Source organism: Haliotis rubra, unplaced genomic scaffold (assembly GCF_003918875.1).
Source record: "Haliotis rubra isolate DU_JTF1 unplaced genomic scaffold, ASM391887v1 Scf54, whole genome shotgun sequence".
Taxonomy (NCBI): domain Eukaryota; kingdom Metazoa; phylum Mollusca; class Gastropoda; order Lepetellida; family Haliotidae; genus Haliotis; species Haliotis rubra.
In genome coordinates this window covers 1,875,685-1,891,678 of record NW_025767235.1, presented here as the reverse complement: position 1 = coordinate 1,891,678, position 15,994 = coordinate 1,875,685, and the positions used below count along the sequence as shown (strand labels likewise).

The following is a 15,994-nucleotide window of genomic DNA, read 5'->3' as shown; positions in this document are numbered from 1 at the left end:
ATTTCGGCGAAAACAGAAACTTGAAAGTGAAACTCTGACGCATATGCGATGAAATTTGGATATTTCTTTGAAAGATTAAGGTGCACATGGACCCAACATAAACATGAGGATATGTTCAGAGAACTACATCCTGCCCGCTGATACAGTGAAATACCGTTACTCTTAACAGTACCCTTCCAGCAGGGATAGTCCGGATTAAAACATTCATATCTCTGGCATGTGTGTGTGTGTGTGTGTGTGTGTGTGTGTGCGTGCGTGCGGGTGTACTGTAATTGTAAGTAGTGCTTATATAGTGTGTGAAGTATTGCACAACTTTAGTGTGTAAAAGTGATGTATGGTACTGCTAGAAAGTGATGCGTGAAAGAGTTATAGTGTGTGAAAGTGATGTAGTTTACAGTTATAGTGTGTTATAATGTGTGTGTGTGAAGAAAGTGACGTTGTTTTACAGTTATAGTGTGTGAAAGTGATGTGAAAGTGATGTAGTTTACAGTTATAGTGTGTGAAAGTGACGTGAAGTTATAGTGTGTGAAAGTGATGTTTACGGTTATAGTGTGTGTTTAAAGTGAGTTTACAATTATTGTGTGTGTGAAAGTGATGTAGTTTACGGTTATAGTTTACAGTTATAGTGTGTGAAAGTGATGTAGTTTACAGTTATAGTGTGTGAAAGTGATGTAGTTTACAGTTATAGTGTGTGTGAAAGTGATGTAGTTTACAGTTATAGTTTGTGTGAAGTGATGTAGTTTACAGTTATAGTGTGTGAAAGTGATAGTTTACAGTTATATAGTGTGTGGAAGTGATGTAGTTTACAGTTATAGTGTGTGAAAGTGATGTAGTTTACAGTTATAGTGTGTAGTTTACAGTTAAAGTGAAGTATGTTTAGTTATAGTGTGATGTGAAAGTGAGTTTTACAGTTATAGTGTGTGAAAGTGATGTAGTTTACAGTTACAGTTATAGTTTACAGTTATAGTGTGTGAAAGTGATGTAGTTTACAGTTATAGTGTGTGAAAGTGATGTAGTTTACAGTTATAGTGTGTGAAAGTGATGTAGTTTACAGTTATAGTGTGTGAAAGTGATGTAGTTTACAGTTATAGTGTGTGAAAGTGATGTAGTTTACAGTTATAGTGTGTGAAAGTGATGTAGTTTACAGTTATAGTGTGTGAAAGTGATGTAGTTTACAGTTATAGTGTGTGAAAGTGATGTAGTTTACAGTTATAGTGTGTGAAAGTGATGTAGTTTACAGTTATAGTGTGTGAAAGTGATGTAGTTTACCGTTATTGTGTGTGAAAGTGAATGTAGTTTACAGTTCTAAAGTGTTTCTTACCTCTGGCCACGCTGACGGATGAGATGAGCGTCTCCGACAAAGTATCTTTGTTCACTTGCAGCAGTTTGCTCACTGAAACACAGATGGGGAACAACGCGTCAAAACACACTACATAACATAAGTAACCAGAGACGGATAGCTGGTAAGCTGACACACCGAGTGTGATTTACAGATCCCCGCTACTAACATCTATAGTACTGGTCTGACACAACATCCACTTTAACCTAAAATATTCATTTCAGTTGAGCACATCTTAATTGGTATATTAATTTGCAAAAACATGGTACATGTTGTCAAGGTTAGGCTGTAAACATGTAACATGTCGCTTCCATCAGATTGAAATGTAACTTGGAATAACACAGAGAATCTCTTTACCAGACATGTGGTATGTTTAGTGGACCCTCTCTCCTCTTTTCCTCGTGAGAAAACTCATCATAGCAGTATTTAACATTGACATTTAAAAACGTTTGGGCTGTACACATTCTGTTTATAAAATGTGCTCTTCGCAGATCGACATGTATGAAATGGAAGAGAAAAAGAACGTTGGCAATTTGGATACTATATATTCCCTTTCTCGACTGAGGGTTGACATAAGAAACAATTCTTAATGAAAACGTTTGTCGCCATAGTTTTAGTTCTACCCATGAAGGACGATTTGCGGTTGTTGAATGACAAGATAATGTAGCCGATTTCATCTTTCGTGCCATGAACCTTTGGAAATATACGTATACAATCGTGAAATTCATTTAGCTTTTTGTGTCTCGCTCAAATGAACACTTTTTGCGGAATAAATCGTATCATTATATTCACGGACAATGACGTCTTTAGCAGCATGAACTACATGCTTAGCTTACTTCATGATATGAAGCTGTGAACCTGTTTCATGATTTGTGAAGTGAATATTAAGTATTTTGTATCATTGCTATCTGTGATGTATACCCACCCACTTGATATACATGTAATCATTCCAGGGACTACATCATTCCATGTATCGTCAGTATTGCCCCATGTAGAAAGTTCCATATTACTAATACAGCGTTACTATTCCTTGTATTTTAATAATTGGCTTACAATATGTTTGCAACTTCTACCTTCTGAATAACAGTATTATTGGTGTGGAATATACCACTGAATCCAGGAGGATGCATTCTTCTCACAGACAACATGGAGACCAGTCATGTTCTGACAAGAATTTTGGTTTTTCTCTTATTGACACAGGGGCTTCAGCTGCATTGCTTCAGTTAACCCAGTTGTTGAGAAACCATGAAGCTTGTCACCCCTGCTCTAAGTCGTCCACGGTACACTGTGCACTGAACAAAATCAACAATACACGAATATGCTGTTTCGACAAAACACGCATTGCTCTCGTGGGTTTTTTAATGTCGTATTGCTGAAGTCAGTTGATATGTTCAACGTGTAAATTTGATCTCTGCATTTAAATCGACTTGCGCTCATTGCTACTGTTTACATCTCCCCTTCAACCAGTGGTGAGAAAGAACGCAGGACCGACGGCACAGCAACGTGAGACAACCGGCCTGAACGTCTACAAAAACAGTTCCCTTGACTGGAGAGACATCTTCCTTGCCTTAGTTTTTTTGTTTTGAAGTCTGAGTGCAAACTTGAAAACCTTTAAAGCTTGGCATGTTTTTCCGGAAATGGATGCTGTAATCTATTTGGTTTACAATAAATGTTTACGCTAACCATAACGTGCTGTCATATTCTTGCATTATGCCTTTCACAATATTCAGGAAGGTTTATTATCAAGGTCTATTACACAGTTATTTCAATAAATACACAGACCTCATAAATACACTTATAAAATTGTCAACTTTGTCTGGTCAATGGACGAGAAAATGAAGAGAAGACAAAATACAAACAAACTCATACTGATCTCTCATAATCTTTTTCCCAAACCCTGAGGTTGTAAGTTCCGGGAAAAGTGTTATATCAAGTGTTCTCACGCCAGTGACTTATAATAGATAATATATCAAGACAAAATGATAAAATTCAAACCCCTGAGGATGGTAAAGGAGCTCAAAACTTTCAGTACCGATTATTTTGATATAACGAGAGACAAGGGTGAGATTCTATGTATTATCCTAGATTCATGTTCTAACCATTTCAGTCTGACAACAGTAATGATCTGCTGTCGCTAGTGTAACAATTGCAGCTCAACAGCTTCAGCAGCAGAGAGATTCGGATGTCATTGGATTAGAACACCATCATAACAATGGCGTCACAGTGGTCTGCAAAGCTGTTTGTTTGTTGTTTCAGCAATATTTCAGCAATATGGTCTATAATTACCGAGTCTTGACCAGACAATCCAGTGAATGACATCGTCAGCATCGATCTACACATTTGGGATTCGATGACATGTGTCAGCCTAATCAGTGAACCTCACAACCCGATCCCTTTAGTCGCCTCTTACAGGCATGGGTGCTGAAGACCAATTCTAACCCGGATCTGGCTGGAGCTATTTTGGGATGATATATCGCCTAATTACCGAATACATAATAACAGCAATGAGAGAGAAGATTAAAAAGGTGGATATATAGTTACTTTTGAAAGTAGTTCCATAGTGTAATACATTGTCATTCAGGGATGAATAACATTCCCACTGCTTCCAAACCACGCTTCAGCCTATTTACTTCACAAATCCATCGACATTTATAGCTAGATCAAGCGGTGTTTGTGAAGCATTCACACCCATTTAATCTTAGTTCTACGTGGCAATTATATCAATGTTAGATTCTGTCGATTGGCGTACCGATGGATAAACTGGATTTGTCTGCAAACTGCGCTTTCTCTGTACAGTCATCTCGCACGAACGAGATGTTTGTCACGTGCAATATGGCGGAGAGAAGAGTGAAAATCATCGTGATTTCCTGAAAAGAAACCAAAATACAGGAATTAAACGACAGAAATGCATGTTCAACTGTTAGTCATAGTGAAGCAGTCTTTCATTTTCATTTATTTCAAGGCTATTGTGATCATAACAGCCACGCATAGCAATTACTCCAGAGAGATGAGTCGGTATCGATGTCTGAAACATCTATTATTTAAATTATTCCAAACATTTTGCCCTAAAAGCCTGAAAAGAGAACTCCATTTTTATTCAATAAATCGCAAGTTACTGAGTAAGTTTCAAACATTAAAAAAATAAGCAAAACATTCGGGGATAAATGTATGTTGTTTCTAGAGTTTTTCAGTATTTATTGTTTACCCAATCTGTGAAGCCAACGAGTTTCATGACATTGAGCTGCTTGTTGAACATGAGTTTGTTCTGCTCTAGGTCACGTGTGCTCCGGAATACAGGCAGGTTCCTGTTGTCGTTCCTCAATATCCTGAAACAGCGCCGGAACTACTTGTTACATATGATAAGACACCTAAAAGGCAACCTGCCCGTGTTTACTGCAATTGAATGGTGTGTAAATACTTGAAACGCTATAATTAACTTCTGTAGGAAGAGAGAGGGGCAATGTTTTGTAGTTAGGATGTTGGATAGGAGGTGGACATAGGGAAGGACGATTTGAAAGGTAACCTGACACTCGCCTTGCACCTAGACAATAGACAGCTTGTACAAACAGAGAACAACAACTTTCTGGGAACTTTTTATCTATTTCGTGCGGAATATGATTATTAACACCAGGTGATCTCCATGATTTCAGGTAAGATTTGAGGTGATATGATGACTTTATCCATCGACAGCAACGGTACGTCCTTCTGAACTCTATTTGTATTGAAGACCCGTGAAGGTCCGGGTTAGAATGAACCTTCATAAACCCATGCTTGTCGTAAGAGGCGACTAACGGGATCGGGTGGTCAGGCTCGCTGGCTTGGTTGACACATGTCATCGGTTCCCAATTGCGCAGATCGATGCTCATGCTGTTGATCACTGGATTGTCTGGTCCAGACTCGATAATTTACAGAATATAGCTGGAATATTACTGAGTGCGGCGTAAAACTAAACTCACTCGCTCACTATTTGTATTGAAAGGGGCATGGGTATAACAAATTATGACATAAAAACATCGTGGAGAACATAGATGTGTATGATGATGTATGCCCTGTTTCCTTGAACTGACATTCATATGGTCTGCGCTGACTCATATGTTCCAGGTGTACTATCACAACATTTTAGTTTGTTGTTTAATATCAGTGATATTCTAGGTATATGACGGCGCTCTGTAAACGCTGTGGAGATTGGTCCAGACAATCCAGTGATTGACATTATGAGCATCGATCAAAGCAACTTGGGTAGCGATGACATGCAATTAACCAAGACACCGAGACTGTTTACTAATTGAATTGCATTTCAGAACACACTTCAGTTGCTGGGGATTCAGATTGTTAATGTAATCTCAACGGGTCTACCGCAACGTTGGTGCCATGGCCAATGTCTCCACTGAGCAAGTCAGCATGGCGATCACTGGTATCCACCATGGTTCGTTGCATTTCTTTTAATTTACTACTCGTTTGTTGACTCGTGAATATCTCTACGACATTGGCGGTTGTACCAGAATTTACTTTTACTCGTCTTCTTATCGTTCAAGTTTTTTTAAACTTCGTTTACGTTGCTGATATAACAAATTCTATTTATGGAAAATGATTTTTTTTCGGTGATAATGCAATTTTGATGACCCAGCAAAACAAAAGCATCTGCATAAGACGAGCCATGTCACATTCCATCTGTGCAAAAACACACTTAATGAGCCTAATTAAAGATGATTTAGCAGGTCCATAGCCCGAAATGTAAACAGCCCAATCTTAGCATTGTGGCTCAGCTGGCGGGAAACTAAACACGACTGTGTCACCACACGCTGCTTGTTCGCACCAGCTTGTTAAAGACTGGGATAATTACCACAGTTCGGTTGACATCGATTGAGTTTAAGTCAGGGCAGCTAAACATAAACAACATTCTGACTATGCACATCACCTGTTGGTTAGGAAACATAGATGAAGAAAGAAATCTGGAAGTGTGGTTTACTTGTATTTGAAGAAATGGTATTGTGAGTATATATTTATTTTGTTGTCCGTAGATTCAAACATCGTCAAACTATGTCAAACAAAGACATATTGTCATTACAGTGATTTCAGAACATTCACAAACAGTTTGTACTGAAGAATTCAGTTTCTATAAAAACAGAATGGATAATATAAAGTAACTTTTGGTAGTATGCATTTCTGTTACACAGTTAATGGAATTTTAATTTAATCTAAATTTTCACTTCCGCTGAAGTTTTATATTAAATTAATATACAAGAACATTAATACATTAAAATTATTTTACAACACTTGGAAACACATAGGTGCAAAGAATCAATCCCAAGAACTGCACGGTTATTATTTCGTTTCTATATATGACAATTTGAAACAAATAAATATTCAATTATCAAACGCCCACAGTTCTTTTTCAGATTTGAAATTGTCATATCATGCTTTAAAGTGAATAGAATAAAACGTTTTTATTTCAAAAGTATAATACACAGGTAATCGAAATGTTATTCCAGGAATTCAAAATCATATCACTTCGATCATATTTCAGTCAAAGTCTTTTTCCTCCATGACATTTTAACCCGTGGGTGTGTTGTCTCTTAATGAACATGGATCACACTCCTTGGATCTATTTGTACAGGGGTGTTCACGCCCATGCACTGCCCATGCACTGAGCGTTTTGCGATACTAGGAGCCTTATTCAGTAGATACTATACATATGCGACCCATATTTGTGAGGTATATGAGTATACTTTATGAAAACACTAAGTTTAAACCAAGAAAAGTGTGTTCATCGCGTACAAAATATATGTCTTTATAGCCTTACATGGTTAATCTCTTGTCAGACGAAAAAGCTGGTATTGAAAAATCCCACACCTTGGTGGAACCCTTTTAACATTACGTATATTGCAAACTGTGAAGTGAAGCAATTTTTTTAAATAGTTGATAATTGTAATTGAGTAACAGAGACATCATCGCCTTATTCAAGAATACCCCTGGCAAGAATGTTATTTACATGTATTTAATATGGTGTAAGCAGTTTGAACTTTTAAGTTTGAAAACGTGTAGGGTTATTGATTGTCCTCTTCCTGATCGTGTTCCAGTGATCCCATTCTTGACATAGAACCCGTCTGATAGTTCCTTATAAACCAGGTATTCCAATTTATTTAGTGTGATAAAATCAAATACTGCAAAGCCAGTTTGTTCGATTGGTCCAATATAACTTCACTGGCGGCTGACCGCCATAACCACGCGTGCGCCCTCGTGACCTCGGCCATTGAGAGCCACAAAGTCCATCTAGTGTTTAATAACTGTCCAGCACCTGACCATGTGACAGTGGAACAAATCAAGACAAGGTCTGTATAATGGGATTGTACAGCCATGTTTGAACTTGACTTCACAAAGGTCAGTTTAATATGGGCCATGACTGTTCCATCGTATATTTACAACAAATTCAACGTCGGCATGGTCTCTGCCCTTGGCCATTGCTTACATTCCTTCATCTACCTAGATCATTAATGAGTATCCCCTTCTGTATATATTAACTAACCGTGCAATTTAATTAATAACGGATATTTGTACGGATATTTGTCCTAGAGTTTATTATCATGTATATGATATCTGCACCAAGCACAGCAGAACGGTGTTCTTTAGATCCATGAATAAACTTTATATCTATTCAGTATGACAAAACAAATCACCACAAATTATGATGACGTCAACTTTTCAATAGTCATGCATCTTTCCCTTTCTGTCTAGGACAATTCCAACAGCTCAATCCTTCCGTTTGTACATTTCTATTGAGGTACAATTGCGCAGCCTCCTCTTGGAGGACTTCACACAACGTCTTAGGACTCTTGCTCAAAGGGTGGGTAAAACATTTCAAGTCCCCATAACGTTTTCCAACAGTTTTATGGTGGACATGTGGAGAAAATATCCAAACTTAACGCATAAGGAGCAAAAATGATGTCCCATGCTATTCCCTAGGCCTATTTTGACTTCACCATACGTTCTCGTTATGGATTTCAGGTGAGCAATTGTCTGGCCTAAACACACCTGTTGACGGGTGCCACGGATGATGCCGAAGCATACACTCACCTACTCGCGAACACCTTGTACCACCACTTTTTGATAGTGAGTTAAACAAACATACTCTGGGTTTCTTGAGAATATTGTACTTTTTTATTTTGTGTTCAGTAGCATTTTGTATCTTAAGGTTTACCTGAAGTCTTCCGGGGCTGTGAGACTGTACCCGCGAAGTTCGTCTCTGCTCATGCCAGCGAAGAGATAGTAGAAGATGTGGAAGTTCCTCTCGCCAGGTCCCTGTTGTACAACGCGAGTCTTCTCCAGCAGGTAGTCCAGCAGCAGAGCTGTGGCAGGAAGGGGCGTTCATCATCACTTATGTGACACTTTCTCAGTCATTATACAAATCATACTTATATAGCACTGCCTGAGTGTGTAGAGCAGTACACGCCACCACCTGCATAACACTGAATTAGTGTGTACAGCAGATTACATCACCACTTACATAGCACTGTTTTAGTGTGTACAGCAGATTACATCACCACTTACATAGCACTGTTTTAGTGTGTACAGCAGATTACATCACCACTTACATAGCACTGTTTTAGTGTGTACAGCAGATTACATCACCACTTACATAACACTGTTTTAGTATGTACAACAGTTTACATCACCACTTACATAACACTGTTTTAGTGTGTACAACAGTTTACATCACCACTTACATAACACTGTTTTAGTATGTACAACAGTTTACATCACCACTTACATAACACTGTTTTAGTATGTACAACAGTTTACATCACCACTTACATAACACTGTTTTAGTATGTACAACAGTTTACATCACCACTTACATAACACTGTTTTAGTATGTACAACAGTTTACATCACCACTTACATAACACTGTTTTGTAGTTACATGTTTTAGCATGTACAACAGTTTACATCACCACTTACATAACACTGTTTTAGTATGTACAACAGTTTACATCACCACTTACATAACACTGTTTTAGTATGTACAACAGTTTACATCACCACTTACATAACACTGTTTTAGTATGTACAACAGTTTACATCATCACTTACATAGCACTGTTTTAGCATGTACAACAGTTTACATCACCACTTACATAACACTGTTTTAGTATGTACAACAGTTTACATCACCACTTACATAACACTGTTTTAGTATGTACAACAGTTTACATCACCACTTACATAACACTGTTTTAGTATGTACAACAGTTTACATCACCACTTACATAACACTGTTTTAGTATGTGTACAACAGTTTACATCACCACTTACATAACACTGTTTTAGTATGTACAACAGTTTACATCACCACTTACATAACACTGTTTTAGTATGTACAACAGTTTACATCACCACTTACATAGCACTGTTTTTAGTATGTACAACAGTTTACATCATCACTTAGTGTGTACACATACATCACCACTTACATTACACTGTTTTAGTATGTACAACAGTTTACATCACCACTTACATCACCACTTTATATATGTACACTGTTTTCAGTATGTACAACAGTTTACATCACCACTTACATAACACTGTTTTAGTAAGTACAGCAGTTTACATCACCACTTACACTGTTTTAGTATGTACAACAGTTTAACACCACTTTTTAGTGTTTTAGTGTACAACAGTTTACATCACCACTTACATAACACTGTTTTAGTATGTACAACAGTTTGTCACACTTACATAGCACTGTTTTAGTATATGTACAGCAGATTACATGTTTTAGTCAGTTTACATCACTGTTTTAGTATGTACAACAGTTTATAGCACTGTTTTAGTATGTACAACAGTTTACATCACACTACTTACATAACACTGTTTTAGTATGTACAACAGTTTACATCACCACTTACATAACACTGTTTTAGTATGTACAGCAGTTTGCATCACCACTTACATAACACTTACATCACCACACTGTTTTAGTATGTACAACAGTTTACATCACCACTTACATAACACTGAATTAGTATGTACAACAGTTTACATCACCACTTACATAACACTGAATTAGTATGTACAGCAGTTTACATCACCACTTACATAACACTGAATTACATTTACATCACCACTTACATAACACTGTTTTAGTATGTACAACAGTTTACATCACCACTTACATAACACTGTTTTAGTATGTACAACAGTTTACATCACCACTTACATAACACTGTTTTAGTATGTACAACAGTTTACATCACCACTTACATAACACTGTTTTAGTATGTACAACAGTTTACATCACCACTTACATAACACTGTTTCAGTATGTAGTCAGTGTCTGTGTTGAATCACTAATGTATTCTACGCAGTTTGCATTGCGACACCCTCCTCAGCACTAATACCGTTTACTTTACAGGAAGAAGAGCTGAAACGTGGACACCAATTGAATGTGTACCATAAAGATAGTTTAAAACGAGTGTGTGTTTCCATATCAACACAGCATCATTTACAGAATACTACCCACGAACGGCCTCCTACATAAAATTAAATATACGACCAATAATAAATGTGACTAAAAAGTGACACACCTCTTTTACGAATGTACATAAGTTGGCCATATCTGGAGAGAACTAGAAGATTGGATCGAGCAGAAAACAGGAATAAAACTAGATTTTACCAAACAACATATCCTATTTGGCTATTATGAAAATCGAAATGATGTTGTAAGTCTGATCATAAATACAGCTAAATTCAACATTTTTAAATGTAAACTATCGAAACGACCACCACATTTCCAATATATCAAAAGAGATATAGCCAATACATATCATACAGACAAATATATCTCATCCTTAACTTGAGATTACACCAAATTCATGAAATACTGGTCAATTCAATTCATTGCCTATTTCCCTGAGCAATACATCTGTAAAAGCCATAACTATCAGCTCCTGAATTGTCATACCCATTTTGATTAAATACCATGTGTATTGAACTATGAACTATCCATTTATTGTACAACATGTACCGATGAAAAGAAATAAAGTTATGAAAAGGACTATATATTGTGATATGTTAGTACGCACTGATAATATATTATGTAACATAATAACGACATAGAACCACATGAGGGTAAGACCGTATAATAACAGATACAAAACAGTGTTTTTCTATATTTTCAAATGTATAGATTAATATATTTTCCATTACATGGTCAAAATACTACATACATACGTTCTGAATATCAACCATATGGAAAGTCTACCTTTGAAGTGTGTGTAAAGAATACAAAATATATATGCCTTTCTATTTTCGACTCTCCAGTTGACTAGTATATGTCCTACAACACGATATTATCGTCTCTCACTGGGTCCAGTGTGGTATTCCTATCACACAGCATAGGTGCTGAACACAAGGTGAGGGCCAAAACTGGGTTCTATAGTAGATGGGTTTATATATTGTAAACCCGTATAAAAGGATTTTGATATTCTCCTAACAGTATCCTAAAAAATGATATGCCTGCATGTCATTCGCTGAGTTGTTACAGAAACATTGATTTTTTTAATCAATTATCAGCTTTAAATAGATATCTCCAACAATGCATTCCGTGTGATATACTGTTCTGTGAATATCCATGTATAACCGAAGGTGCTGATGATGAAGGGAAGATTCGGCAAATATGGAAACTGTCTGGACGGGATACTTTCTGACAAACTAAGGTTGTTCTCAAACTTCTCTCACAGAGTTTCCAAGTACTTAAGCAAAATGGGCAAGACGCCTTCACATCACGCACTTGAACTGAAATCCACTGCAATAAATCCAGATAATTTAATTCTTAAAACATCTAAATCTCGGGAGTATTGTCTCGTGGCGGAAATAACATGTCCTCGTGGAATTAAAGGTGGCTGCGGGGTCGAGGGACATCACACACGTGAACTAACACACTGTTATGAGTTATGAATCTCTCTGTTTATTTTTGTAATAGTCCAACATCCTAGCATTAGCCTACCTCCTGCCATATTGCCATCGGCCGTGAATTTCAACTCCAAATATTTGCCGAAGCGACTCGAGTTATCGTTCATGGCAGTCTGCGCATTTCCAAAGGCTTCCAGTAACGGGTTCACCTGCAACAAACACATTGATTGGCTGAGATCTGGAGCTATTTATAGAGACACTAAAATATCTAATGTTGCTCGCGCTCATGAGCACGTGATGATCATAAATACAGCTAAATTCAACATTTTTAAATGTAAACTATCGAAACGACCACCACATTTCCAATATATCAAAAGAGATATAGCCAATACATATCATACAGACAAATATATCTCATCCTTAACTTGAGATTACACCAAATTCATGAAATACTGGTCAATTCAATTCATTGCCTATTTCCCTGAGCAATACATCTGTAAAAGCCATAACTATCAGCTCCTGAATTGTCATACCCATTTTGATTAAATACCATGTGTATTGAACTATGAACTATCCATTTATTGTAAAACATGTACCGATGAAAAGAAATAAAGTTATGAAAAAAGGACTATATATTGTGATATGTAAGTACGCACTGATAATATATTATGTTACATAATAACGGCATAGAACCACATGAGGGTAAGACCGTATAATAACAGATAAAAAAAGTGTTTTTCTATATTTTCAAATATATAGATTAATATATTTTCCATTACATGGTCAAAATACTACATACATACGTTCTGAATATCAACCATATGGAAAGTCTACCTTTGAAGTGTGTGTAAAGAATACAAAAATATATATGCCTTTCTATTTTCGACTCTCCAGTTGACTAGTATATGTCCTACAACACGATATTATCGTCTCTCACTGAGTCCAGTGTGGTATTCCTGTCACAAAGCATAGGTGCTGAACACAAGGTGAGGCCAAAACTGGGTTCTATAGTAGATGGGTTTATATATTGTAAACCCGTATAAAGGATTTTGATATTCTCCTAACAGTATCCTAAAAATGATATACCTGCATGTCATTCGCTGAGTTGTTAAAGAAACATTGATTTTTTAATCAATTATCAGCTTTAAATAGATATATCTCCAACAATGCATTCCGTGTGATATACTGTTCTGTGAATATCCATGTATAACCGAAGGTGCTGATGACGAAGGGAAGATTCGGCAAATATGGAAACTATCTGGACGGGATACTTTTTGACAAACTCAGGTTAGTCTCAAACCTCTCTCACAGAGTTTCCAAGTACTTAAGCAAAACTGGCAAGACGCCTTGGATCACACGCACTTGAACTGAAATCCACTGCAATAAATCCAGATAATTTAATTCTTAAAACATCTAAATCTCGGGAGTATTGTCTCGTGGCGGAAATAACATGTCCTCGTGGAATTAAAGGTGGCTGCGGGGTCGAGGGACATCACACACGTGAACTAACACACTGTTATGAGTTATGAATCTCTGTTTATTTTTGTAATAGTCCAACATCCTAGCATTAGCCTACCTCCTGCCATATTGCCATCGGCCGTGAATTTCAACTCCAAATATTTGCCGAAGCGACTCGAGTTATCGTTCATGGCAGTCTGCGCATTTCCAAAGGCTTCCAGTAACGGGTTCACCTGCAACAAACACATTGATTGGCTGAGATCTGGAGCTATTTATAGAGACACTAAAATATCTAATGTTGCTCGCGCTCATGAGCACGTGAGGGATTCAGATGGGTACTAAGTCATGTGATGACCTTTACCGGAAGAGATTAAAAATGGCAGCAAAAGAGATGGGTTTAGGAATTTAAAATCGATACCACAGAATGAAGAGGAACCTTAGATTGATAATTTTATGTTTGTTTACTGTGGCTCGACAGACTCAGTGGCCGTCATTTATTGATCAGAGTGAAAAATAACCCTTCATTTCACTTTCCGCACTCCGCGATAATAGGCTTGTTGCGTTCCAACAATTGCAGCCGAGATCTTTCGTAATCTTAAGAACAGATAAACAAATCTAAAATATGCTTTTGTTTGTTCATAAACAGGCATCATTTTTGTGATATCGGAAGACTTTCATCTCTACCAACAGCAGCAAAGATGTCTTCTCACACAGGAAACACTTGTCACGTGATATATACGCGATACTCAATGCCACAAAGGTCTGGCGGCACCGAGTCTGTAGAAGTCTCATTATGAAGAAAATTACACTAAATGTAACTGAAGTTTTACAGAACCTCCCGTGAATGTGTAAACAAAACAACAAGATTAATTTAAACGAAGAAAATAAGAACCTCTCCCACCTGATACAGATACGTTTTCACCTGATTTTGTGCAGCATGATTTGTGATGATTTAAAACTTGGTGATAACCCGATGTAGTAGTGGGAGAGTATGGGTATATATGACTTCGGGAGACCAGCGAAATAGGATCCACACATAATACCCATGCATGCCTACTTACTAACTATTATTTACTATAGTGACTGTGTAAAATGTATATAGTTTCTTTTATAGATGTAGTTCTGTTTCACTCCAGTGAATAGGGTTTTAAACCGTTTTGACCAGTATGTTATCTACAAAGATGTGAGCTTCATGCTGGAAGACATCCTGATTGCTGTGGGGTCTATACGTTCAGTTTGGTCAAACTCTCTGTCAGGGGTATAGTGCTGACATACGTAGAAACAGTCATGGAGAATCTGGGATTCGAACCCACGGTATTGGGCGTCACTGACGATTTTGCCAGCCGCACCTTCAGTAAATACATCATATACCTCATTGATCTTGACATCCAGGAAGGGATGAATGCTGCCGCTCTTATGTGTGATGTGGCTGATAGTGTGCTTCACGCTTTCTGTCTTCCCGGAACCGGATTCTCCGCTGACCACAATGCATTGCGGCCTTCGCGTGCGGAGCATACGCTTATGTGCATCGTCAGCGATCCAGAACATATGAGGTTTAAGTAAACCTCTGACTTGTACATCGCTGTATTTTTGGTGGTCCTAAAACAGATGCAATTATAGTATAACATCTGTACATGCTATACAACTATTATAGCTAAATAAATTTAAGATAAGTCCTTTCCGTCCGGTAAAACTAGTACAAACACGTACACCTATATACACGAGTTTCGACCTCGTATTGTACGTCATCGATGAATAAGTGACCTGAATGACTATGACGCCACTGTTGCCTTGAATACCTACAAAGTGGCAGAAAATACGCCTGATACACTGTATAGACCCCGATGGATATATATAGCATTGCTTAATACTCCCCAGTTAGATCACATAACATAGCTATATGCATCCCAGTTAGATCACATATCATACCTTTATACATCCCAGTTAGATCACATATCATAGTTTTATGCATCCCAGTTAGATCACATATTATAACTTTATACATCCCAGTTAGATCACATATCATAGCTTTATACATCCCAGTTAGATCACATATCATAGTTTTATGCATCCCAGTTAGATCACATATTATAACTTTATACATCCCAGTTAGATCACATATCATAGCTTTATGCATCCCAGTTAGATCACATATCATAGCTTTATACATCCCAGTTAGATCACATATCGCAGCTTTATACATCCCAGATCACATATCATAGCATATCATAATAATGTATCCATTCCAGTTAAATAGCATATCATAACACTGTATACATCATAGTT

General features: G+C 37.3%; 1 pseudogene; it reads right to left on the bottom strand.

The window, feature by feature from the left end:
• The window catches only part of LOC124253353, a 93,887-nt pseudogene that overhangs the window by 55,020 nt on the left and 22,873 nt on the right, over positions 1–15,994 (bottom strand).